The sequence below is a fragment of the Arvicola amphibius genome, chromosome 18, assembly GCF_903992535.2.
Source record: "Arvicola amphibius chromosome 18, mArvAmp1.2, whole genome shotgun sequence".
NCBI lineage: Eukaryota > Metazoa > Chordata > Mammalia > Rodentia > Cricetidae > Arvicola > Arvicola amphibius.
This window is the reverse complement of record NC_052064.1, coordinates 24,614,301-24,641,114: the sequence shown is the minus strand read 5'-3', so window position 1 is coordinate 24,641,114 and position 26,814 is coordinate 24,614,301. Positions and strand designations below refer to the sequence as shown.

At 43.5% G+C, this 26,814-nt stretch overlaps 1 protein-coding gene across 1 annotated transcript in view; it reads left to right on the top strand.

The window, feature by feature from the left end:
• Window positions 1-26,814, top strand: part of Stat4 (signal transducer and activator of transcription 4) — an 89,062-nt gene that overhangs the window by 5,971 nt on the left and 56,277 nt on the right. The gene's annotated exons all lie outside the window — the stretch shown is intronic.

Below are 26,814 nucleotides of genomic sequence, written 5' to 3'. Positions count from 1 at the left end.
TTGCCCAAAACCATGATTTCTAATGTTGCTATTCTTGGACTTTCTGTTTTTTTTTTTTTTTATTCAACTTCCTTTCTCCCTCAGATAGGATGATGCACATTCATAATAAAAATGGAAACAATAGAGAAAACTACGAAGAAAGCTAGAAACAATCCAAAGCCTCTTTCTTGGAAATAAGCATGCTAATATTTGATGAGCATCAGTTCAACACTTATCTGTACACAGGCATTTGCAGATAGCTCAGTACAGTAAATTCTAACTACCACCTGCCCAGCTCTCTCTCCTGTCTCCTTGTACATCATGTGCATACACAGACAGAAGTTATTCCCTCCTCTCTCTGTCTCTCTCTCTGTCTCTCTCTCTGTCTCTCTCTCTCTCCCTCCCTCCCTCCCCCTCTTTTCTCTCCCTCATCTCCTCCTCCTCCTTTCTCTCTCCCATCTCTCTCTTCTCTCTCTCCCTCCTCCCCTCCCTCCTCCTCCTCTCCTCTTCTCGCTCTCCCTCATCTCCATCTCCTCTCTCTCTCTCTCTCTCTCTCTTTCTCTCTCTCTCTCTCTCACACACACACACACACACACACACACGTACCACAAACTCCCCATGTCCTTCCCTTCCGTTCATTTCCCTTCTCTTCATCCTTTTATCAATGCACGTTTTTTTTTTTTTTGAGACAAGCTTTCTCTGTGTAGCCCTGGCTGTCCTGGAACTCGCTCTGTAGACCAGGCTGGACTCAAACCTGCCTCTGCCTCCCGAGTGCTAGAACGAGACGCATGTGCCACCACCCCCAGCCTGTAATTTCTACATCTGTTTATTTCTTCTCTGAAGACCGTACTCTCCAACAAGGGAAGGACTTTATTCCCTTTAGTCGTCAAGAGGGCCTCAACAGATAACTTTAATAAATGAACGCCAACGTAGGATTGCTTGGAGTAAGAGTAGAATGCTATTATGTGTGCTTCTGAAAATAAATTTTTATTTTTATTGGTGTTTATCAAATAAGTGCTTTCTTACTTCCAGAAAGACCCCGCCCCCCGCGTGCGCAAAAAAGTGCACTCACGTTAACAAAACTATGGAAAATATAAAATGGGTACAATATATGTACTGTGTTAAACTATATTTTGACTTTTGAACAGTTATCTGTTGACTTAAAGACGTTAAATGTGAGGAAATTGTTGTCCACCTGTCATCCCCCCCATGTTTATTATAATTTCCCATTCTGCTGTCAAACCGTATTACTTTAGCTTTATATTTAATTGGATTCGATATACATGAGAACTTTTTACTATTGATTCATCATTCGTAAGATTTAAAAATTTCAATATTTTTCTCAATTGCTTAGATTTTATCAACTGGTAATTTTCAAGAAGGTCTAAATGGTAATATAATATTTGAGAACTTTTATGCCTGAGTGTCTTTCAAAAATAGTTATTATTTATTCATGGTCTATGACGCACACGTGTTCTTGTGAATTAAGTGTGCCGCGTCGTGTATGTGGAGATCAGAGGACAGTCTTCAGGAGCTGATTATTTCCTTCTACCACGTAGGTTTCAGGAATGAGAATGAGGTTGGCATACTTGACAACAAGTGTCTTTACTTTGCTCAGCCCAGCTCTGGTACTTTAATGGACACTGTGGCTGGGTATAAAAACCTTAGGTTGCTTTCTGTGGACATGGCTTTACAGATACTGATGAGGCTAGGCTAGACCAATCAAATGTGCTTTATAGTTAGGATGATCAGGATGTTGTTTTATGACTAAGTTAGTGTAAGCCCTGTTCCCTCCAAAAGATACAGGATGCGATAATAGAATAGCCTTAGAGATGCACGTCCACGGCACACCAGCACTACTTATAGCAAAGAACCAAAGAAAATATCATGGTTTCTCGCAAATCTACATTATGAACTGGCCTTTCATGTGAACTGCTTCCATGCTCTGATTACATTATGGTTGTTTCTGGACCATTTAGAAAAAGGCATGAATCTGAAGGTAGAGAGCTTATTGGTTCAGTCTGAATAATCAAATGATACCACACAATTTGGCATCTGTCCACTCTTTGGAATACAAAACACCATGGATGGCTCTCTAGAGCTTTGCTGACATTCTGTTTCCTGAAAGCTCCTATATTTCCCCCTTAACTCCAACCTGCTCTCTCCCCACCCAGAGAATGGTGAGTATTTACCAGTCTCTTCCATTTCGTTAGTTTTTCCTTGTATGTTGGGATTCCTAAAGCATAGAGAGTAGGCTTGTGGCCTATTGAATCTCACATAAGTGAGATCACATTGTATTTACACTTCAATGATGTCTCTCAGTTCCCAAGATTCATCATCACCAACCTTGGTTGCAATATCCACTTCATTTGTATTACTAACTACACTGTATTCCTATATACGACTGTATCAAAAAATTTTCATTTTATAGTTGGTAGACACCTGTTGTATTTACCACATTCCTTTTCTACTTCAAATATCACTGCCCTGAACATCTTGCATGTATCCCTTGGTACATGGTAAGACATTCTCTACACTACATACCTAGTGGTAGAATTTCTGAACTATGGAGTTTATATGTCTTTAATTGTGCAGACTATTGGTGGTATATATCAAGCTTGCTCTTGTGTAATTTTTCTAGCTTCATTCATGTTTCCTTTTTAATTTTTTCTTTTTTATAAATGCATTAAATTCACATTGTAGTATACTTTTGTATACTTCAATTTGCCATGCTTTTGTTGTATGTAAATAATTCATAGTTCCACCCTTAACTGTTTCTGCCTAGATGTACTTTAAAATGACCCTACTATATGCAAATACTGTAAAATAAAACATAAAGACACCTACCAGAACCTAGAGATTTATTGAATAGTATTTAAGAAGTAGCTATGAAGCTACTTTAAGTAGCAATAGTCAAGAGGATTTCCATACATTCTGAATAAGAAGAGTTCTCGGGTGTGATTAAACAGAAAGTTCACAACAAACACAAGATAAAATAAAATACAAAACCAGATAGTCTACAAAGAAATGAGACGGGATGCTAAGCAGAGAACTGTCAGAAGGGAAAAAGCTAAAACAGGTTTTGTTTTTTTTTTTTTTTTTTTTACAAAGCTAAAATACAAAGTCCATCAGCTTCAAATTCTACCTAAGTTCTTTCGGGATGAAAATGTTCCTCAGAAGTTTATGTGGTCGTCAGTTGTTGAATGAGTACTGGGCATACATACCTGGCCACTCTAGGTACCAGGAATTCAATTAGGGGATGTCATGCTCTTGCAGTTTCGAGTTCACACTTCCTGCGTTTTGGTTTTTAGATTTTGATGAAATTTTATGGGTTGCCTTCGGGTCTGAGTGAGAGGGGGCAGCAGGGATGGGCATCTCTGAGGATAGCATCTTTTTTCTCCTGTCAGTCAGAAAGTTCTGTGCAGAGTCTCGGTGTTAGTTTTGTGGTTAGCAATCCCACCTCCTCCGCTGTGCTTTCCACAGACCCGGGGCGGGAGGCTGAAACTCGGTGGGTGAGGTGACACCAGAAAGTGTGACCTTTAGCACACCTGGCCCGCACTGTTTCCCCATGTGGTGTAGGGGTCCTGGGTGTGCGTGAGTGAAAACGGGCTCCTGGTTCCGTTCATGTGACCAAGTGCGGAAGAGACTCATGGCAAAGCCCGGAAGAAAAAAATAAAACAAACAGAGAAATATTGCTTCACACACAGAGCCCCTCTGGACTCGTCAGATCCTATCCCCTAACCCACTGCTTTCTCGTTCACTCCTCTTCCTTCCCTCTGTACAACACGCACACACACACACACACACACACACACACACATATTCACCACACACATACACATACACACACCACCACACACATCACACATACACCACACACACACACCAAACATACACCACACACATTCACATACACACACCACATATACACCACACACACACCACACACACACCACACACACCACACATACACCGCATATACACCACACACATTCACACCACACACACACACCCCACCCACATACCACACACACGCATACACACACTACACACACCACACACACACACACACATATACACCGCACACATACGCATACACACGGCACACACATCACACACATACCACACACACGCCACACATACACCACACACATTCACACCACACATACACCCCACCCACATACCACACACACAGACACACACACATACAGAAACCACACACACATATACACCGCACACATACACATACACACCACACACACATATACACATACACACACTACACACACATACCACACACACCACACACACCATACACACACCACACACATACACACACCCCACACCCACCACACAACCACCACACACACCAGACACACCAACCACACACACCACACACATACACACCCCCCACACCCACCACACACCCACCACACCCCCACCACACAACACAACACACCATACACACCACACCCCCACCCCCACACACCACACCCCCACCACACAACACACCACACACACATACCACACACACATACCACACACACATACCACACACAGCACACCACACAACACAACACACACATATCACATACACACGTACCACACACACCTCAAACACATATATACACCACACACACATACACACACCACACACATACACACACCCCACACCCACCACACAACCACCACACACACCATACACACCAACCACACAACCACCACACACATACACACACCCCACACCCACCACACCCCCACCACACCCCACCACACAACACACCACACACACACCCCCACACACCACACCCCCACCACACAACACACCACACACACACCACACACACACAGATGGGGTGGGAGGGGAGAAAGGAGAGAGAATAAAGAGCCTAAGCCCTGGGAGGAACGTGCAGTTCTCCTGGTGTAAACCTCAGGGTGGAAGGTCCTGTTTTCCCCCTTCATTCTGCCAACCTGTCCACTGGTCCTCAGAGCTGAGTTACCTCCTCAGCCTGCCCGACCGTTCCTCGAGATTGACCATCTCGACGACTGTGTGGTACCCACCTGACAGCCTTCATCTTCTCAAAGGCTCAGAGCCCTATGTGTTGTTGATCAGCTGTTGGGACTTTATGGCATGGTTTGAAGCAGGACGGGTGGATGGTGCACAGTTTAAGGCCGTGTTTTAGGTATTTCACGCCAAACTGAGCCCCAACGTGAGTAACTGATACTTCCGAATAGCTCAGCTTCCATTCGTGCACGTTCCTTCAGCCCCTTATCCTCCCTAAGGCTGCTTAGATAGTTCTTTAATCGGCCCAGTGGTTAAGAACACTTGTTGCCCTTGCAGAGGACCCAGGTTCTGTTCTTAGCACTGATGTGATGGCTAACAATCATTCATTGTTAATCATTCTAATTCTGGAATCTAACGCTACCTTCTGACCTGTGCGGGCACGGGCATGCACACGGCGTACATACATGCAGGCAACACATACGTGAATGAAGTAAAAATAATAAATCTAAAAAAATCAAATCTTAGTGATTTAATACTTGAATGCATAGCAACCTGCTATTTCCCTGGATTCTGAATGTTAACAAAAATTGATGCGAGAGTTTAGGGCTTCCCATGGAATAGGTGCTTTGTGTATAATATAGAACATGGGTATTTCTTTTTTGCTCGTAAGTGGCATGTGCATATGTGGTGGTGTGTGTCATGCATGCATCCATCATAAAGGCCAGAGGAAGATGGCAGGTGTTCTGTTATATTGCTGTCTGCCTTATTCTGTTACATTGTTATAGGTCTCTCACTAACTCTGACGCTCACATTTTCACATATACTGGCTGACCAGTGAGCTCACAGGACTCCCCTGTCTCTACCTTGCCCACAGTGTTGGGGTTACAGGCACATACACCACACCCATGTTTATGTCGGTGCTGAGGATTTGAACACAGATCCCTAGATGCTTGTACATCTAGATGCTGAGCCGGCTCCATAGCCCCCATGAGTCTTGAATGATCTTTGATCATTTATGGCAATAATCGTTTGGTTGACTGCTTTATGGGAGCCTAGTCTGTTTGGATGCTCACCTTCCTAGACCTGGATGGAGGGGGGAGGACCTTGGACTTCCCACAGGGCAGGGAACACTGACTGCTCTTTGGACTGGAGAGGGAGGGGGATGGGGAGGGAGGAAAGGAAGGAAAATGGGAGGAGGTGGAAATTTTTAATAAAAGAATAAAAAAAGACAAAAAAAGAGAATATCCTGTTGTTGCCAGATGCTCTGTGGTCTCCCAAGGACAGCTCATTATAAACTTGTACAGGCATCTGTAATGACCAGTATTAATTGCCAGATTGGCAAGATCTATGATCATCTAAGAGACAAACTTCTGGGCATGTCAGTCATGGAGTTGACAGATTCAACATTTCACTGGGAGGACTCCCCCAACACGTAGGGTGTTCACGCCTTGCTCTGGGATCCCGGACTGAACAGAGAGGGCACTAGTGTTGGCTCCTCTCTGTTTCTTTATGGTGCGGGCAATGGGAGCAGGTGCGTCACCCTCTTGCTGCCCTGCTTTCCCTGAAGTGATGGGCACCCTCAAACCGTGAGTCAAAGCAAAGCCGCCCTCCCTCAAGTTGCTTTCCTCGAATGTTTCACTGCATGAGCAGGAAAAGCAGCCTGCAGGAGCCAAGAGCTATGCTGATATTTAAGGAATAAGTCCATGTTCTCAGTGCCCAGAAGCTGCCTGCTTCTTGTCGTCTAACCAAGATATCTGACACAGGAGGAAACTAGGAATACTTGGGGAAACCAAAACAACCCAGCTGCCTTTGGTTACTCATCCCCTATCTGTCAGAACTTACGTTGGGAAAAAAGCACGTTGCCCTCAGCTGTGCTGCCTGCTTTAGGCTCTCCTGTTCCCTATCTGAGCAATACAAACCTTCCTGGAGATGTAGGGGGAGATCTCCATGGCAACGGTGTGACTTTAGCATTACAGGCTAGATGGGAAGGACCTGTTTGGTCATTATTAGAAGTCAGCAAGAAAGAAATAGGATGTTGATCTTGGCAGGAACAATAGCATGAAGGCTAGGTGCTGGGAGTGTAAGATAGTTTGGTAAAGGAACTGACATATAATGAGCAAAAAGATACAAAACACGAGAGAATTAAAAATGAGACAATGTAGTTGCTTAATTTAGGTTATTGCATAGATAGCAATGCATCTTAAAATTAGTTTAGGGAAGGGAGGTGAGGTAACAAGATGTTTGATATGGTCTGTGCTGTTGGGAACTAACACGAAGAACCTGGGACTACATTGTCTGTATATTTAATGTCAGTCTCTTCTCCAAGACCACGTTCCCAGTGTACATTGATCTTTGCATTTCCAGTGCTTAATGTCCACCCCAACGAGTAAGTAAAGGGCCCTGTGTCACATTTAATTGACCTTGAAGATATGAACACTGCCTTATCCAGTGACTGTCCACAGACCAGCAGGTCACATGCCACATCATGGCAAATGCAGTCCAGACGCCACAAGATCGATGTGCACTTAACTTCCCGAAGTCATCCGTTTCTGAGGGCGGAGGACCTGGTTTTGAAAAGTCGTGTTTAGAACAAATGGGAAGAGAGAAGGCTAAGCTTCTAGCCAAAGCAGGCTAGAAGAACAACGAGAACTGGGGAATCTGTTCAGGAAGGAAGTTGAGAATGCTGCTATGAACATAGTTGAGCACATGTCCTTGTGGTACCATTGAGCATCCTTTGGATAGATACCCAAAAGAGTGGTATTGCTGGGTCTTTAGGAAGGTTGTTTCCTAATTTTCTGAAAAAAATCACTATACTGAAATTCAAAGCATCTGTACCAGTTTGCATTCCCACCAGCAATGCAGGAGTGGTTCCTTTACCCCACATCCTCTCCAGCATAAGTTGTCATCAGTGTTTTTGATCTTGGCCATTCTGACAGGAGTCAGATGGAATCTCACAGTTGTTTAGATTTGCATTTCTCTGATGGCTAAGGATAATGAGCATTTCTTTAAGTGTCTTTCATTTTAGATTCCTCTGTTGAGAGTTCTCTATTGAGGTCTGTACCCCATTTTTATTGGATTATTTGTTCTTCTGATGACCAGTTTCTTGAGTTCTTTGTATATTTTGGAGATCAGACCTCTGTCTGATGTAGGGTTGGTGAAGATCTTTTCCCATTCTGTAGGCTGCTGTTTGTCTTGTTGACCGTGTCCTTTGCTTTACAGAAGCTTCTCAGTTTCAGGAGGTCCCATTTGTTAATTGTTTTTCTCAGTGTCTGCAACTGGGGTTATATTGAGGAAGTGGTTTCTTCTGCCAATGCGTTCAAGTGTACTTCCCACTTTCTCTTCTATGAGGTTCAGTGTGATTGGCCTTATGTTGAGGTTTTTGATCCAGTTGGACTTGAGTTTTGTGCATGGCAACAGATATGGATCTATTATCATTCTTCTACATGTTGATATCCAGTTATGCCAGCAACATTCGTTGAATATGCTTTCTTTTTTATTTCATATTTTTTGCTTATATAAAAAAATCAATCTGGGTATCTGGGTCTTTAATTTGGTTCCATTGGTCCTCCTGTCTGTTCTTATGCCAATACCAGACTGTTTTCATTACTGTAGCTCTGTAGTAGAGTTTGAAGTCAGAGATTGTGATGCCTCCAGAAGGTCCTTTATTGTACAAGATTGTTTTGGCTATCCTGAGTTTTTTGTTTTTCCATATGAAGTTGAGCATTGTTTTTTTGAGTCTTAAAGAATTTTACTGGGATTTTGATGGGCATTGCATTGAATCTATAGATTACTTTTGGTAGGATTGCCATTTTTACTATGTTAATTCTACCTACTCAAGAGCATGGGAGATCTTTCCATTTTCTGGTGTCTTCAATTTCTTTCTTCAAAGATTTAAAGTTCTTGTCATACAGGTCTTCCACTTGTTTGGTTAGAGTTACTCCAAGATATATTACGTTATTTGTGGCTGTTGTGAAGGGTGATGGTTCTCCAATTTCTTCCTCAGTCCATTTGTCATCTGTGTAAAGGAGGGCTACTGATTTTTTTCAAGTTAATCTTGTATTCTGCTGTATTACTGAAGGTTTTTTTTATGAGTTGTAGAGGTTCCTTGGTAGAATTTATGGGGTCCCTTATGTAAACTATCATATCATCAGCAAATAGTGAGAGTTTGGCTTTTTCTTTTCCTATTTGCATTCCCTTGATCTCCTTTTGTTGTCTAGCAAGAACCTCAAGTACTATATTGAATAGCTATAGAGAGAGTAGACAACCTTGTTTTGTTTCTGACTTCAGTGGGATCACTGAGAGTTTCTCTCCATTTAGTTTGATGTTGGCTGTTGGCTTGCTGTATATTGCCTTCATAGTGTTTAGATTTGTTCTTGTATCCCTGCTCTCTCCACGACCTAATGTATCATGAAGGGATGTTGTATTTTCTCAAAAGCTTTTTCGGCATCTAATAAGATGATCATGTGGTTTTTATTTTTCAGCTTGTTTATATGGTGGATTACGTTTATATGGTGTTTATATGGTGGATTACGTTGACAGATTTTTTGTATGTTGAACCATCCCTGCATCTGTGGAATGAAGCCGACTTGGTCATGGTGGATGGTTTTTCTGATGTGTTCTTGGATTCAGTTTGCCCGTATTTTATTGAGTGTTTTGACATGAATGTTCATATAGAAGATTGGTCTGTAATTTTCTTTCTTAGTAATGCCTTTTGTGTGGTTTGGGTATTAGGATAATTATAGCCTCATAAAAAGAGTTTGGCAGTGTTTCTTCTGTTTGCATTGTGTGGAACAATTTGAGGAGTATTGGTATTAGTTCTTCTTTGAAAATCTTGTAGAATTCTGTGCTGAAACCATCTGGCCCTGGGCTTTTTTTGGTTGGGAGATTTTTGATGACTGTTTCTATTTCTTTAGCAGTTATAGGCTTATTTAATTTGCTTATCTGGTCTTGATTTAATTTTAGTAAGTGACATTTATCCAGAAAATTGTCCATTTCCTTTAAGTTTTTCAATTTTCTGTAATACAGGTTTTTGAAATATGACCTAATGATTCTCTGGATTTTATCTAAGTCTGTTGTTATGTCCCCTTTTTATTTTTGATTTTGTTAATTTGGATATTCTTTCTCTGCCTTTCAGTTAGTTTCGATAAAGGTTTATCTATGTTGTTGATTTTCTCAAAGAACCAACTCTTTGTCTCATTGATTCTTTGTATTTTCTTTGTTTTTATTTTGTTGATTTCAGCTCTCAATTTGATTATTTCCTACTGTCTCACCTCCTGGGTGAGTTTGCTTCTTTTTGTTCTAGAGATTTCAGGTGTTCTGTTAACTCACTAGTGTGGGATTTTTCCAGCTTTTTTGTGTAGGCATTTAGTGCTATGAATTTTCCTCTTAACACTGCTTTTATTGTGTTTCATAAATTTGGATATGTTGTGTGGTCATTTTCCTTAAATTTTAGGAAGTCTTTGATTTCTTCCTTTATTTCTTCCTTGACCCATTGATGATTCAGGCGAGCACTGTTTAATTTTCATGTGTTTATGGGCTTTCTGAAATTAGTTTGCTGTTGAATTTTAATTTTAAGCCATGGTGATCTGATATAAGATACATGGTGTTATTCAAAATTTTTTTATATGTTGAGGTTTGCTTTGTTACCTAGAATGTGGTTAATTTTTGAGATAGTTCCATGAGGTGCTGAGAAGAAAGTCTATTCTTTTATGTTTGGATGAAATATTCTATATATGTCTGTTAAGATCATTTGATTCATGGCATCTGTTAGTTCTCTTATTTCTCTGTTAATTTTCTGTCTGATACACTTGTCCAGTGGTGAGAGTGGGGTGTGGAAGTCTCCCACTATTAGTGTGGGGGTTTTAATGTGTGATTTAGGCTATAGTAGTGTTTCTTTTACAAATGAAGGTGTCATTGTATTGGGGGCATAGATGTTCAGTATTGAGATTTCCTCTTGATGGATTTTTCCTGTGACTAATATGAAATGTCCTCCTTTGTCTCTTTTGATTGCTTTAGTTTGAAGCCTATTTTGTTAGATATTAGGATAGCCACACCAACTTGTTTCTTAGGTCCATTTGATTGGAAAACCTTTACTCTGAGGCGATATCAGTCTCTGAGGTTGAGGTGTGTTTCTTGTATGTAGCAGAAGGATGTGTTCTGTTTTGTATCCAATCTGTTAGCCTGTGTCTTTTTATAGGTGAGTTGAGCCCATTTATATTAAGGGATATTAATGACCAGTGATTGCTAGTTCTTGTTATTTTAGTTTTCATTGTTGGTGAGGTTATTGTGTGTGTTTTTTTTTCCCTTCTTTGGGATTTGTTGCTGTGAGATCATCTATTGTCTTTGTTTTTGTGAATGTAGCTAACTTCCTTGGGTTGAAGTTTTCCTTCTAGTACTTTGTGTAGAGCTGGGTTTGTGATTAGGTATTGGTTAAATCTGGTTCTGTCATGGAATATCTTGTTCTGTCCATCTATGGTGCTTGAAAGTTTTGCTAGGTGTAGTAGTCTGGGCTGGCATCCATGGTCTCTTAATGTCTCATAATGCTTGACCAGGACCTTATGGCTTTCGTTGTTTCCATTGAGAAGTCAGGTGTAATTCTGGTAGGCCTGCCTTTATATGTTACTTGGTCTTTTTCCTTTGCTACTCTTAATATTTTTTCTTTATTATGTATGTTTAGTGTTTTGATTATTATGTGGTGAGGGAACTTTTTTTGATCCAGTCTCTTTGGTGTTCTGTAAACTTCTTGTATCTTCATAAGCATATCTTTCTTTAGGTTGGGAAAATTTTCTTCTATGATTTTGTTGAATATATTTTCTGTGCTTTTGAGTTGGACTTCTCCTTCTATCTCTATTATTCTTAGGTTTGGTCTTTTCCTGGTGGTGTCCCATATCTTGTGTTAAGCTTTTGTTAGACTGAATGTTTTCTTTGACCAATGAGTCTATTTCCTCTATTGTATCTTCAGTGCTTGAGAATCTCTGTTCCATATCTTTTATTCTGCTGTTTATGCTTTCATTTGTGGTTTCTGATCAATTTCTCATAGTTTCCATTTCTATAATTCCCTCAGTTTTTGTTTTCTTTATTGTGTCTATTTCAATTTTCAAGTCTTGAATCATTTCTTTCACCTGTTTGACTGCTTTTTCTTGGTTTTCTTTAAGGGATTTGTTGATTTTTTTCCATTTTTTTTTGTTTGTCTTTTCCTCCATTTCTTTGAAGGAATTTTTTTATTTCCTCTTTAAGGGCCTCAAACATTCTCATAAAGTTATTTTTTAGGTCATTTTTTTCTGCTTCATATATAGTTGGGTATTCAAGTCTTGCTGTTGTAGGGTCACTAGGTGTTGTTGGCATCATGTTGCTCTTTGTGGTACTGAGTGTGTTCTTACCTTGTTTACCCATCTTTTCCTCTAATTAGTGTAGTTGGGGCTGTGTCTCTGGTGGTCAATCTTCCAGGTGCCAGTGGATCCAAGGCTCATATGGTTTCTCCTCATGGCGCAGTCAGGGCCATGGTTCCAGTTACCCCAGAAATCACTCAGTGTTCCCAGAGGTAGCTCAGTATTCTTGGGGGTCCATCTACAATCCCAGGGGTCATTCAGCCCTGCTCCCACAGAGGTTGCTTGCTTGGGGCTGCTCCTGCTGAAGAGCAGAAGTTGCTGGCTCAGGCCTGGTCCTCCAGAGGTCTCTGGCTCATGCCTGCTTCCTTGGTGGTCACTCTTGTACCTGCTCCTGTGCAGGTCGCTGGTTTGGGCCTGCTCTGGCCAAGGTCGGTGTCTCAGGTGGATGTAGGATCTTTTTTATGTACCTCTTAGCTAGAACTTTATTCTTTTTAAAAAAAAAATTATGGCCGAGGTCAGTGTCTCAGGTACTTTTTATGTACCTCTTAGCTAGAGCTTTATTATTTTTTTTAAAAATATTATTTATTTATTTATTTATTATGTATACAGCTAGCCAGAAGAGGGCACCAGACATCATTACAGATGGTTGTGAGCCACCATGGGGTTGCTGGGAATTGAACTCAGGACCTTTGGAAGCGCAGGCGGCGCTCTTAACCTCTGAGCCATCTCTCCAGCCCGAACTTTATTCCTTTTCACTACTATTATAGGTGTTTTACGTACCTGTCTTAGTTAACGCTGTATGCTGTGAAAAGACACCGTGACCATGGCAACTCTGGCTGACGTACAGTGCAGGGATTTAGTCCATTATTGTCATGGCGGGATCGGCAGGCAGCAGGAAGAGAGGGAGTGAGCCAGTGGACCTAGCTTGAGCTTCTGAGACGTCAAAGCCCACCCCCCAGTGACACATTTCCTTCAGAAAGGCCACACCCACTCCAACAAGGCCACCTGTCCTAATCCTTTGGAATAATGCCACTCCCTGTGATCCTATGAGGGCCATTTTTGTTCACACTATCACTGTGCAGGTCGATTGGGCTCCTTCAGTTAATACTTGGTGATAAGAGTCACTTGATGAACTTGTTAAAATGTAGATTTGTGGCTCCACGTGTACTTTTGATTGTGCAGGTAGAGGTGGGTTTAGAAATGAGGGTAGGCGGCCGGGCGGTGGTGGCGCACGCCTTTAATCCCAGCACTCGGGAGGCAGAGGCAGGCAGATCTCTGAGTTCGAGGCCAGCCTGGTCTACAAGAGCTAGTTCCAGGACAGGCTCTAGAAACTACAGGGAAACCCTGTCTCGAAAAAACCAAAAAAAAAAAAAAAAAAAAAAAAGAAATGAGGGTAGGCAAGGGTCAGTGATTCAGGGACAGGCTGTGTGTCCTGGACAAGAAGATCACAGTTGCAACAAGCGATGGAAGATACACGAATTGCATAATTTGTGTTCCTAAAATGCACTCTGTAGTGGGAATAAATGTAGTCGGAGGCTGCTTGTTGGTCCCCGGCTGCTCAGAGCCCTGAAATAATCACACAGAAACCATATTAATTAAATCACTGCTTGGCCCATTAGCTCTAGCTTCTTATTGGCTAACTCTTGCATTAATTTAACCCATTTCTATTATTCTGTGTTGCCATGTGGGCAGTGGCTTCCCATCAAAGTTTCAGCATGTCTGACTCTGGTGGCGGCTCCATGGCTTCTCCTGATTTCGCCCTTCTTTCTCCCAGCATTCAGTTTAGTTTTCCCCACCTACCTAAGTTCCGCCCTATCAACAGGCCAAGGCAGTTTCTTTATTCATTAACCAATAGAAGCAGCGCGTAGAAGGACCTCCCATACCAGCACTCCTGCTCATCTGTGCCATATCCCTTCCTGGGACATAGTTTCCCCCACTCCACCATGCACCGTGTTCCATGTTGCCTGCTCCGTGTGCTATTAAAATCTGCATTGCTTTCTCCCTATTTTGCTTTCTCGCAGCCCTTAGTGTTCGAACACATCCTGACACTTGATTACTGCAGCTACCACTTTAGATAGGTAAGAATCAGCTGATAATAGTAATAGATAGTCTAATGAAGGCAGTTGAAGTATTGTTTTAGAGCAAGAGGCTAGCCTAGAATAGGACCATTGAATAAATCACACTCACGATAGCGCTTAATGTGAGGCAATGCCACTCTGTAGAAGGCGGAATCTGAAGTCAGAATGGCCTTAGAGAATTTGGGGGGTCCTGAGATGACACTCGCTGGCTTTCTTTTGTCAAGTGTTGTGCTATAACTCAGTGGGCGGAGCAGCTGTGCAGCAGGAAGAGCAGCCGAGGGGGGCCCCCATGTAGAAAATGGAAGGCTCCCATAGACAAGGAGCTCAGCGGTATGAGAACACCAGCCCGTCCAGCTCTCGTCAGCCTCGATGGATGCAGCGAACGAAGGGACGTGGAGTTATTTTCCGTTGTTGCATTGAAAAAAATTATCCCTTCCCAGTTTAATCACACAATAGATCGAATGTATTTTGTTCCTGTTCTCCCTGGCACTCTGTAAAACAGCCTGGTGTTGAATTCTCAACAATCTTCCAGACTCAGCCTTCTGAGTGCTGGGATTACAGGGTGAGCCACTATACCTGGCTAACCCCTTTCATTACTCTTTTTCCTTCAGTTCTAGGGGTAGAGCTCAGGTCTACGCATAGGCCAGAGTACACATGGTCTCCATATCTCCAATGAAAGCATAGTATAATGAAGTCATGACCTTTCTCAAAATATCCCATGTCACGAGAATTGATTTTTCGTAGGGATTGTAGTTTTTCTGACCGCTCACCTGCATTCTCAGCTTTGCCCCATGATTCCAAATGAATGCTGTAGCAGTACTGTCTGAGATGGCCTTGTCTGAACTTTTAGGAAACTATGTAGGATTACTCAACAAAGGGCGTAGCATTTAACATCAGAACACCAAGGCTATGAAGATGGCTTACTGCTGGAGTGTTTATCCAGGGTGCTTTATAAAGCCATGCATTCAATTCTCAATGCAACAGAAACAGAACGATATGATCAGAGCACAATTTGAATCCCCCAACTGATATGTGTTGAATGTAATCTCTGTATGACATATATGCAAAACTACATAATTTATCAAGGACTCTTTCATTCTCTGTAAATGGTTGGAAGTCGTTAAAGAGCCTGGACCAAGAATCAACATCACATAGGAATTCGCACTACAAGCAGGGAGCCAGCAGTGGGAGTGGCGTTCTGTTCAGTTGCGCACAGATGAAGAACAACCAATTGAGACACGTAGAAAGGGCCTGAAATCCGGTAAGGTAGCATGAAGACTAGAGAATCCATATTCCTAGGACCACAGCATGACTGACAGTTTATATTATGGCACCAATGACCTGGCAGAGGGACGGAAAGTCAGGAAAACCAGTCCGTACCCTGCCCCCAAAGCTGCATCCTGGTGTGTGCCTGCTTCACTTGCCTGGCTGTGAGACCAGCAGTCAGCTGGGCTCTCTGTCCTCATTCTTCTAGCGAGTCCCAGTCTTTCCCTGGGTGAACGGGCAGGGGCTGTCAATGCATCTGTCTGGCATAAGGGCAAGGCATGGCTGCCAGCTGCAAGGGCACTACTTAGAAGGGACAGACTCAGGCAGAATGCCAGCAACTCTAGACTCTATTGAAGTGAGGAATGAAATCAGAGATCGGGAGCCCCGTTCCCTTAGAGGCCTTCATCTGTGCAGTGGAGAAATGGCTCTGCCGGCGGCATGGGAGCTGTGAGAATGGGCTGCTCTTTTTGCTACTGTGTGACTTTCATTACCTGTGGCTAGACTCAGGGTTGAGTGTTTCTAGGCTCTTTAGCTTCTTATCCAAAGACTTAAAATCAGGGGCTCACACCGACTTAGAAAAGGGGAGATAACTCTTCAGAGCACAGCAGTAGTACAGTTTGAAGGACATGCTGCCAGAAAGGACAGCTGTCCACAGGACGAGAGTGTCTAAGAACTCCAGTTCTGCGTGTCTTTTATGGGGCTCTAGAGGGGAGAAGTTTGATTCCTAAGGGGTATAGCATGAGTATTGGGATTGACATATGACCAACAAACTGTTTTTCTATTGGACATGTCCCTTCCCGTAGTATGCTTGATTTAATCATATGTGTGCCCAATTATGCATTGGTACTAGGTCATAAATATGGATCTACCCTAAAAACACAATTTCACCTTGCTGTACACACATCCAAAACCCATTCAGGTTCAATCGAGCCCTTCCAGTCTTTTGTACACTCTGGCGTGTTGAGAATGCGCTTGAGTAGAGACTGTCTACCATTGCCCGGAGGACATGTAACCTGATGTAGGCGGGGTGTGAAGGAGATTCGTGTCTGTAGAGTAGGTACAGGTGATGGAATTAGGCTGCCAAGTGCATCATCACAGGAGTGTACGCCAAAGGGTGTGCAGGTGTGTTCAACTATTTTACGCTTGCCTGCCTCAACTAAAGAGATGGTTGGGGTGTTGTGTGAATACTTTAAAACATGCTTTACCCTCCTTTTTCTATTATTTGAAAACTTTCTATTAGCACAAAGGTGAAAACATCAGTAAAAAGAAAATTGGTACAGCTGGAGAGATTGGCTCTGCAGTTTAAAGCACCAGCTGCTCTTCCAGGGACCTGGCTCGATCTGCAGCACCCACGTGGCAGCTCACAACCATCTCTAACTGTAGTTATGGGGACCTAGCCCCCTCTTCTGGTCTCCTCGAGAACCACATGTATGTGGCACATAGATAGTTGCAGGCCAAATATAGACAATCAATACATCTTTTAAAGAAAAAAAACAGGCGTCCCCTGTTCTTCCTCTGGAAAGAAGTCTGGGGCTCATACAAGCCTCTAAAAATATCCCTCATTTGGATAAATGGGTGGAGATGTGATTCGGTTGTTCTGGGTTTGATCTTTAGTCTGTAATCTCAGGTCAGGAGATCAGAGTCACCTTCAGACACACTGCAAATTTCAGACCAGCCTGGGTATAAGAAATACCCTCCTCTCAGCCACTCACACCATATTTCAAAACAAATTTAAAAAAATCATTCTAGCTAATCATAATAGCACAGACAACCCAGCACTCGGGTGGCTGAGTCAGGAGGATCCTGAGTTCAAGGTCAGCCTGTGCTACACAGCAAGACCCTCGAAACGCAAACCAAATGCCTCCTGCCACTTTGCCTAAAGCCATGGAAAAGAAAATCCTAAAAGACACATGCAGATTAACCCCAACCGCTGCATCAGAGGCCAGATCAAATTGGTCCCCATCACAATCACCCCCCAGTCTCAAGAGCATGATATTCTAACTCCAAGTGTCTGTGTCACGTGCGCCTCTAAGTCGGCAGTGCTCCATGCTGTGCAGGCCTGTTGTCTATCAGCTGTGAGTTTCAGAGAGCCAATAGCCAGAATCACATTCTAAGTGGGCTCTGGGGAAACTGATCTTTAATGGACTGACCTGGACGTGAAATTATATCCGCTGTAGGATCTCAATGCTTAGTACAGTATCTAGCGTGTAACAGGTGTTCCAATGTGTTGATGGAAATCGTATTTTTTTTCCTGGCTTGATAAATATATATATATATATATGTATATATATGTATATATACATATATATACATATATATATATATCTGTGTTTGTGAAGCAGAGTGAACGTCTGAAGAAAATGTTCATTTTTTTTTAAAATCACAAACAATGGAACAGCATATGGGTTTTAAAATCACAATAATGGCAGAGTGGCAACCTGTGAAGAATGTACATCTGGGTCACGATAGTGGGAACAGCCTTACTGCCCCCACCCAGTCCTGTGTGGCTGCCACACCGAATTAGAAGCACACCTCATCTCCTGTCTCCCCACTCCGCAGGAAGCCCCACACCTCATCTTCTGTCTCCCCACTCCGCAGGAAGCCCCTAACTTCTGTAGCCAAGGACCGTCAGAATCCATGCAGCCCTAGTTCTGGGACAAGTGAACTCCTTTGGTAGGCGAGTCCCGGTGACAGGCAGGCAAAAACAATGTCCCGTGCAAGGCGGCGTTAGGACAGTGTTCTCACCAAGACTGACTATGCCCGCGCTCAGGGAGTGGCAAACACAGGCTGTGTAGCTCGGAGTTGTAACTTCCTGTGAAGCCCTTATAGAGGAGGTGAGAACAGCAAGAGAAACTTGGCTGAACTGCTTCTGTCTTGATTATTTCTTGTGTTTTCACTGTTAATTTTATATATTATCTGCTTATTATAGTGTGTTCGGGAAACTTACAAAAATAACATTTTAAGTCTGAAGAGAACCTTAGGTATAACTGATGTGAATGTAACAAATCATCAGCAAAACTCACATTTAGGGGAAGAATTCTGGTAATAACTGGTCTTATTCCCGTGGCTTTACTAAGACATCTGGACATCCTGTTTCCATTGCTTTTATTAATAATTATTGCCTTAACGACAGCAATTCAGTTGTAAAACAATAGTGGCCCTGACTGAATTATAACAGCAGCTTCCTGTATCTCACACCTGGGCTCAGACCACAGCTTTCTTCAGAAACCTTGGTATTGACAGCTCTCCCCTGCAGGGAGACTCCTGTTTGGTTGGGGGGGGGGGTGAGAGCCCGCAGGGGCAAGAATATGAAACGTGATGCATTTGAAGATGTGTTTGCTACACAAATCACTTTCTCCGTGTTAAACACTCGGGACACTAGCCTTCTCTTCCGCTCCTCTATGAGAAAAGAGGATGTTGAAAGGGAAGAGCCAGCCACGGGGGCGGCATTCTGCGGGCTGCCTGGGGTTATTGTGTCTATACCATGATAATATGAAGCGCTGTGTTTGTCTTTAGCTATTATGGTCCTCCACATGGTAATCACACAGCAACGCAGCCCTAGCAGCCCCCAGCTGCCTTAGGAGGCCTTTCCAGAAACCCAAAGGTTTACTGGAATCTCTTGAACAAATGCAACCTTGTTAGTTTGCTGAGCTAGGTTGGTTCAGCTAGATGGGTCAGCCATGGAAAGCTTTGCTAACCTTGTGGGAATTTTTGTGACCAGTTATTTAAATGAAATGGGTTTTTTGTCCCATCAGATACATTTTTTTTTCGAGACAGGGTTTTCGCTGTAGTTTTAGAGCCTGTCCTGGAACTAGCTCTTGTAGACCAGGCTGGCCTTGAACTCAAGAGATCCGCCTGCCTCTGCCTCCCGAGTGATAGGATTAAAGGCGTGCGCCACCACCGCCCGGCTCTCTTCATCACTTTTAATAGTTTGACTCGCGTAAATCCTAAACTATGTGATCCCGTTGCACCCCTCAAAAGTAAGGGACCGTAGTAACCTGCGCATTAAGCTAGAGGTCAAGTTCATGGAGAGCGGGACAAAGGGCGCATGCTTGTTTGATGTGGCGTCTTTTCAGCACCCAGAGCAGTGTCCAGGATCCTTGTTTACAGATGTGTGGGGCGAATGGCATCTGTGACCTCTGGCATTGGTTAATGTCCGCTGGCACTGGATTTGAGTACACGGAGAGGGTAATCATACACAAGGCAAGGGGAGTAGGTCTTCCGGGGGAACCAGACCGGGTGTGAAGGCACGGGAGGGGTGAGGCAGCAGGAGACTTGGAAGGCGTGGAGTTCTAAGTACACTCGCTGAGCACGCAGGAGAAGGCGAAAGCAAAGCAGGGGGAGCAACAGGGCGGGCACAGTGGGATGCACCGATGAGCCACTGTTTTCCAAGCTTTTCAGTCTTTGACCGACTAGAAGGTTAGATATGGTGGATTTTCCCCTTTTGGTTTGTCTGAAGAGTCCTAGGCTTGAAGACAGTACCTGTGCTTCACATAAAAATGTGCCACCTGCAGAGGGGCGACACACAAAATGTGATGTTTATGAAACTCATAACCATAACGATAAGAGCTTCATCTTTATAGATTGATTTCTTGCTGTTTCTGAGCTTACCACAACATTGTACACGTATAGATTGTGCTTAGATACTATCTAAGTTAAAGCTTACAAGCATAACCGTAGAAATTCCTATTATGCATGTATACATCTTAAAATAACGGGGATGCTCACTATGCTCTTAGTCCAACAGAATGCTAACTGCTTTTATCACCCCAATCATCAGAAAACCCTGGCAGGTACTCGGTATTTCCTCCATTTTAGAAGTGACGGAATCTGGGCTTGGGAAGGTGGCAGAGACAGAGGTGTAAGCATTGAGATAAATCTGTCTTTCCAAATCCAGAGTCTGTACCTGAAATGTTACATAGGTAGATTATTTCCCCAAATTGCCTCTTTCTTCCAACACATGGTTTATGTCATTTCAAGATATTTATTAAAAGCCTATTGTTACACAACCACTATCACAATGAGATTACAATATTTAACCATCCTGAAATTCTTCACGCTGGCAGGGAACCACTTCGCGCGAGCTCCAGACCTGGATAAGGGCTGGTTCGAGTCTCCGTTCCTAAGCACCTGTCTTTTCCATATTGTATGCCTGTAGTCAGTGCCTTGTGCATTCGGGGTCCTTCTCAGGAGGAAAACGCCTGGGATTTCGGAAAGTGCACTGCCGTTTGAACGTGGCGCGATCATAGTTCATGTAACCCCCAAATTGTAGATGCGTGTTTCCTACACGTGGAATTAGACATTTAACATGGCTTGCTTTGGCATTTATATCTTGGTGAGTGTTATTCACCAAACAGTGATCATTAACATAAAACTTTGAGGTCTAGACATAAAACGAATTTCTACGTAAATTGTCCAGTCTGGCGTATTTTAATGTAAGGATGGGCATGAGAAACCATCCCTCAGTGAAGATAAGAAACACAAGTACTGTCTCTAGATACACCTCACGCCCTCCCCGAGCCTCACCCGTCCCCTTTCCCCGGCAACCACTAGCCTGCTTTTGCTCACTGCCGGGTTGTCTAGAGTTTAAATAGAGCCACACAGTAGTACTCCTTTTTAAAAATCTTTTTTAAAAGATGCCTTTTACGCTTCTCTGTATGTATCGGTGTGCCGGTGTATGCCACGCATGCGCAGATGCTAAGGCGGGCGGGAAGAGGGCCTTGGATCTGGAGCTGGACCAATGACAGGAGCTAAGCGGCAGCAAACAGGTGTTAAGAACTAAACTTGCGTCGTCTGGAGGAGCAGCAAGCGCTCCTAACCGTGGAGCCATCCAGAGCCCTTGTGTGCCTTTTTAATTGGCTTCTTAGGTCCCTGTTCTTCAGGTTCGTGCACACGTTTGCATGCAGCAACCGTTCCTTCCTTCTTATTGCTGAGAAGCGCTCCATGCTGTAGACACGTTACAAGTTGTTTTTTTAAGATTATATTAAATATTTATCTAAATTTGGGCATATATAAGGAGTAAAAACAAATTAGATTATAAATTTAAACTCTGTTCTTTAAATTTATTAGTATTTATGCATATATTCTTGAAATTTAAATGATATTTAAATTGGAAAAGAATCACATGGGAGAGAAGAGAGGAATGGAGGAGAAGGTAAGGAATTTGCCATAGAAAGAGCATCATTCCAATCTTCTAGTACCATGAAGAGCTAGGTGTGTAGCTCAGCTGTAGGGCATGAGTCCGGTGTGCACAGACATGGGGCTCTATCCCCAGAATCACAAACAAAACCGATAAATTACCTTTGCATCTGACTCTTTAATGATGCCAATAAGACATACAACTTGGCATTGCATGTACAATATTCTGTTTGATAGTTTGTATTTACATAAAATAATTCAGCATGATGCTATACATTATCGAAACACGAAATACAGTGCTTCCCCTTATCAGTTAAATTCTTTTTTTTCTTTTTCTTTCTTTTTTTTTTTTTTTTTTTTTTTTTGGTTTTTCGACACAGGGTTTCTCTGTAGCTTTGGAGCCTGTCCTGGAACTAGCTCTTGTAGACCAGCTCTTGTAGACCAGACCTTGAGCTCACAGAGATCCACCTGCCTCTACCTCCCAAGTGCTGGGATTAAAGACGTGCGCCACCACCACCTGGCCCATCAGTTAAATTCTTTAGTAATATATTTGTAACTAGGCAATAAATCCTTCCATTTTGGATACATTAAAACTACAAAATAAATAAGACGAGCACTTTAAAGGAAGATAGATGGCTGTTTTCGCCAGACTTCAGATTGGAATTCCATCGTGCCTTGCTCCAGGTGATATGTCAGGGCAACTCATGAAGCCAGGTAGCAGCAGGCACGCTTCCTTGGCCCTCATTTCCCCACCTATAAAATGGACACTAGCAATCTTGAAAGGCTACATTGGGCTTTAAGACAGATGGCATTCCCAAGCATGTAACATGCAGCAGATATTTGTAAATGTTCCTTGGTCCTGCCCCCTTTTTCTGAGGATATCCTTAGACATATATGTAGATTATTTCCCTGGATTGTGTTTTAGCGTCTTGTTGTTTGGGCATTTTCATGTGTTTCTTACCACATATACTTCTGAGCCAGAACACAGAGGCCCGGGGACAACCCTGAGTCACTGTCTGAAGGAGATCTTATCTTCCTAGCTTTGGCATCAAACCATCTCTGTGGCTGTGCAGGCTGAGGAAAAGGAGGGCTTGTTTTGTGAGAAGGATTGAGGCTCTTGCATAACTAATACCTTCCATGAGGTATCTGGGAGAAGATAGGGTGGTTGGTCCCGAGTGGGAGGGAACAACTCATATTGGAAATCAGAGGTCTAGGTCCTGTGACCTTTCCGAGTCCCTCCTGGGAGATGGAATAGGGCACGAAGGACTCTTGGGCGAGCTAGAGCGTTCACCCAACTTTCACAGCTCCTAATTAGTAAACCACAGCTGTGAGAAACCCAAAGGAGTTGCCAGGGCACCCTATCAGAGGAACGCGAGAGGACTTCAAATGCGCAGAAACACAGTCCCGGTGAATCAGAACAGGACCACACAAAGCCACAGTGGGGTCGATGCTGAAGGGCAGATAGGGGAACCGTCACGGTGAAAACATCTCTGACGCTCCTGGAATATTAGAACTCCGACCTAGCTTAAACATTGAAGACGGATGGTTAGCTCCCGACACTGAAACAGAAGGACATTCGGGGGTTCTGAGACCTAGCTGGAGTCTCGCTCAGCCCTCTTAGAGGGTATACGACCTCTCAGAACAATTCATTTCGTGAGCCCTCGGTTCTCTTGTCTAGGAACAGGTGAATCATAGTACCTATGCTGCCGAGGGATGTGACCAGAGTAGGAGAGACGACAGCAAGGGTTCTGAGGTGCTGGCCGAGTGAAAGCCCGAAGGAAGGGGTTGGAAAACGTGGTTTAACACCCCCTTCTCCTGCTCTGGAAGTTTCCAAGAAGAACCGAATTTCTCAAGTCTTTGGCGTGCCTATGTGTGTGAGTGCATGGGACATGCCACATAAGTGTAGGTCAAAGGACACCATCAGGGGTCTGCCCTTTCTTTCCTCCTTGTTTGAGACAAGGTCACACACAGGCTAGGTGGCCCTCAAACTCCCAGGGATTATCCTTCACCTCCTATCTCACTCACCGTAAGAGCCCGGGATTCCAGGCACACACACCTTTTTAAAGTGATGTAGGTTCTGGGGATTTGAACTCGGGTTCCTGTGCCAACAGCAGCAAGCACTTCGCCCACTGAGCCATTGTCTCAGCTACCCTGAAAGAATTCATCAAAGGGCATCTGATTTCCTCTTGGCTTCCTCTCCTCTCTACACAGGCAATGAGTTCACTTGGCTTCCAGGGGTATTGAGCGTGAATGTGCTCACCAAACATCTCAAACCCTTCTTTCCACAGGATGAAACAAGACATGCTGTCACTGCCTGTTGGTGTGTGATCGCTTCTAGTCGTTGGCGAGTGCCTTTGTAGACAGGAAAATAAATAAAGCGAATACCTGGTGATTTTCCAATGGACGCCCAGTGGTTTCTGGTTTGCCAGATGGAAAGAGAAGTCACACAAACGCTTGTTTTTCAGATATTTGGTACACATGGAAAATTTAATTGAGTAAAATCTTTTTTTGTTTGTTTTTTTTTTGTGACTCTTCATCAAAATGGAGTGGCTTGTTCTCAGTGTTTTAGAAATTTTTTTTTGGGGGGGGGGGTTCCATGAGTGAACAGCGCTTGCTTTGGCTGTGACCTTTCAACTGGGTTGCTTCTGTCAGGCCTGACCACAGAGCCGAGGTCCCAGGCAAAGCGCCCGCTTTCTCTTTTTAGCTTATTCACTGCCCGATTTGCTGATGCTAACCAAAAAGATTTCCTTTTCTACAGAGGAAGACTCATCAGCCTTTAACAGTTGTGGAACTCGCACGCATGAAGTGGTGAGCGAGGCCAGCAGTATTTCCCCTGTATCTTCCCTCCTTCCTCCAAGGCCCCTCCTCGTCATTTGTATTTGATGTTCTTATCCCAGGATATCTAATGTCAGTTTCTGAATCTGTTTCTCCAAGTGTGTGTGTGTGAGTATGTGTGGTGTGTGCATGCGTGTATATGTGTGTGCGTGCATGTGTATGTGTGTGTGCATGTGCGTGCATGCGTGTGTATGTGTGCTTACACGTGTGTGTATGTGTGTGTGGTGTGTGTGCGTGCATGCGAGTGTATGTGTGTTTACACGTGTGTGTATGTGTGTGGTGTGTGTGCGTGTGGTGTGTGCGCATGCATGTGTGTGTGTGCGTGCGTGTGCGTGCATGCGTGTGTGTTTAGACGTGTGTGTGTGTGTGTGTGTGTGTGTGTGTGTATTCAAGATGACCTTCCTCGATAGAAGACAGTGCTGTCCCTCTTCTTACTTTATGGTGATGGTGGTCTACTCTAAGTTGTTTCTGCTGCGTTAATGACGGATAACATCCCTGTTTCATCTCTGATGAACTTCATAGATGCCTGTATGCCTTTGAAGATCATGGAAATGGCCATTCTTTATAAAACATGAACAGTAATCATGAGAATTGTTCTGGAGGGTGGTTCTAGCTTAGTTGATGGGGTGCTGGCCTAGCATGCTCGAAGGCTTGAATTTATACTCAGCATCAAACAGACTGGGTATAGCAGTGCACACCTGTAATCCCAGCATTCCAGAGGTGGAGGCTGGAGAATCAGAAGTTCAAGGTCATCCTCAGACAGGTAGGGAACTGAAGGCGGGCCTAGACTACTGAGACTCCATCTTTTCTTTTTTAAGTGTTCCATAGTTTCTTGGGGGGAGGGCTTTTATCCTGCAGAAATTTGGGGACCTTCCATATAATAATACTCGCTTTAAAACTATGTAGATCCTTCCTTCAGATTCTCTTTATATCGGATGATTGAAAGGGTCGATGATAGTTTGTTTGAAAGCAAAGGAATTCGATTCTTAATATCTTCCCTTTGCCAGGAAAAACTAAAGACCCACAGACCTTCTTCTAAAACCAAAACAAACTGTGGAAAGAATGTCAAGCGTAGCGTACGCTGGCCTGTGTCAGCTCCTGGGTCAGCCGCTCCGTCTTGGATTCCTGCTCTATTACCCGTGTGTCTTGTAGCAGCTCCTTGTTCTCTGGTCTTCCCTGAAAACTAGGGGCAGCTGCAGAGCTGTGTCCGCCAGGAGCATCAGGAAGTCACCGCGACTAGATGACATAAATCAAATGAAGTGCTTGACACAGTGCCCGCCACGCCCAGGGTCATCCACACGTCATTTCACAGATAGTGCCACAACTAGAACTCAGCGTGGATGGCCCCTTTCTCTAAGATGATGACTAGGCAGGAAACGAACGCGGGAAGGAGGTTACGTTGCTGTCTCAGCGATTAAACAGACTCTACACATACCTTGAGATCAACACACTCAGGTTTGACCCTGACATTAAAATGATTTTCACACCAAAGATTTTGGAAAACACAAATACTAATTTGTAAAGCATTTAACCATTTTTCTTTTAACCGAACTCATTAGAACGAGTGTCACAAATACATTTTGTTCCACACACTTCTAGGTTTCTCCTGCCGAGTGGGGAAATGTGTAGAGCATTTTAATTTATTATATACATCTACTGAGACGGATTTGTTTGGCTGACAACCTGGGTACACTGACAAGCACTCAACACCTCTTCTTCCTGGAACAGGGCTCAGCTTCTCTTGCTTTGCAATGTCTTCCCCCTCCCCCTGGAGGACTCCAGGAATATTGTCTTATGAGAATGGAGTTTCATGGTATCCTCCAGATAAGAGGCTCTGGGTGCCGTCTTGCTGTGTTCCTAAAGGAAGTGTGTTTGCTTTCCTGAAACGATCTATTGGTTCACACACATTTTTTTTCCAGAAAGCTCCTTAGATTGGACATATTTAATTTCGCCTGTCAAAGCATCCACTACATCACAGGATTTAAACAACACTGGGCACCTGTTTTGTTTCCTGCTCTGCCAAGCTGGAAAAGCTCCCAGGCCAAGTAATTTATTTGCAGAAAAGAAAGCCCCAGAAACACAGAGAGACCTCAAGAGTACACATTCTTTTGTAGCTTGTTGTTCTAGTGGGGATGATTATTTTTGGCTTGAGGCAGACTGACAGAAGCAGGCAAACAAGGAGCTG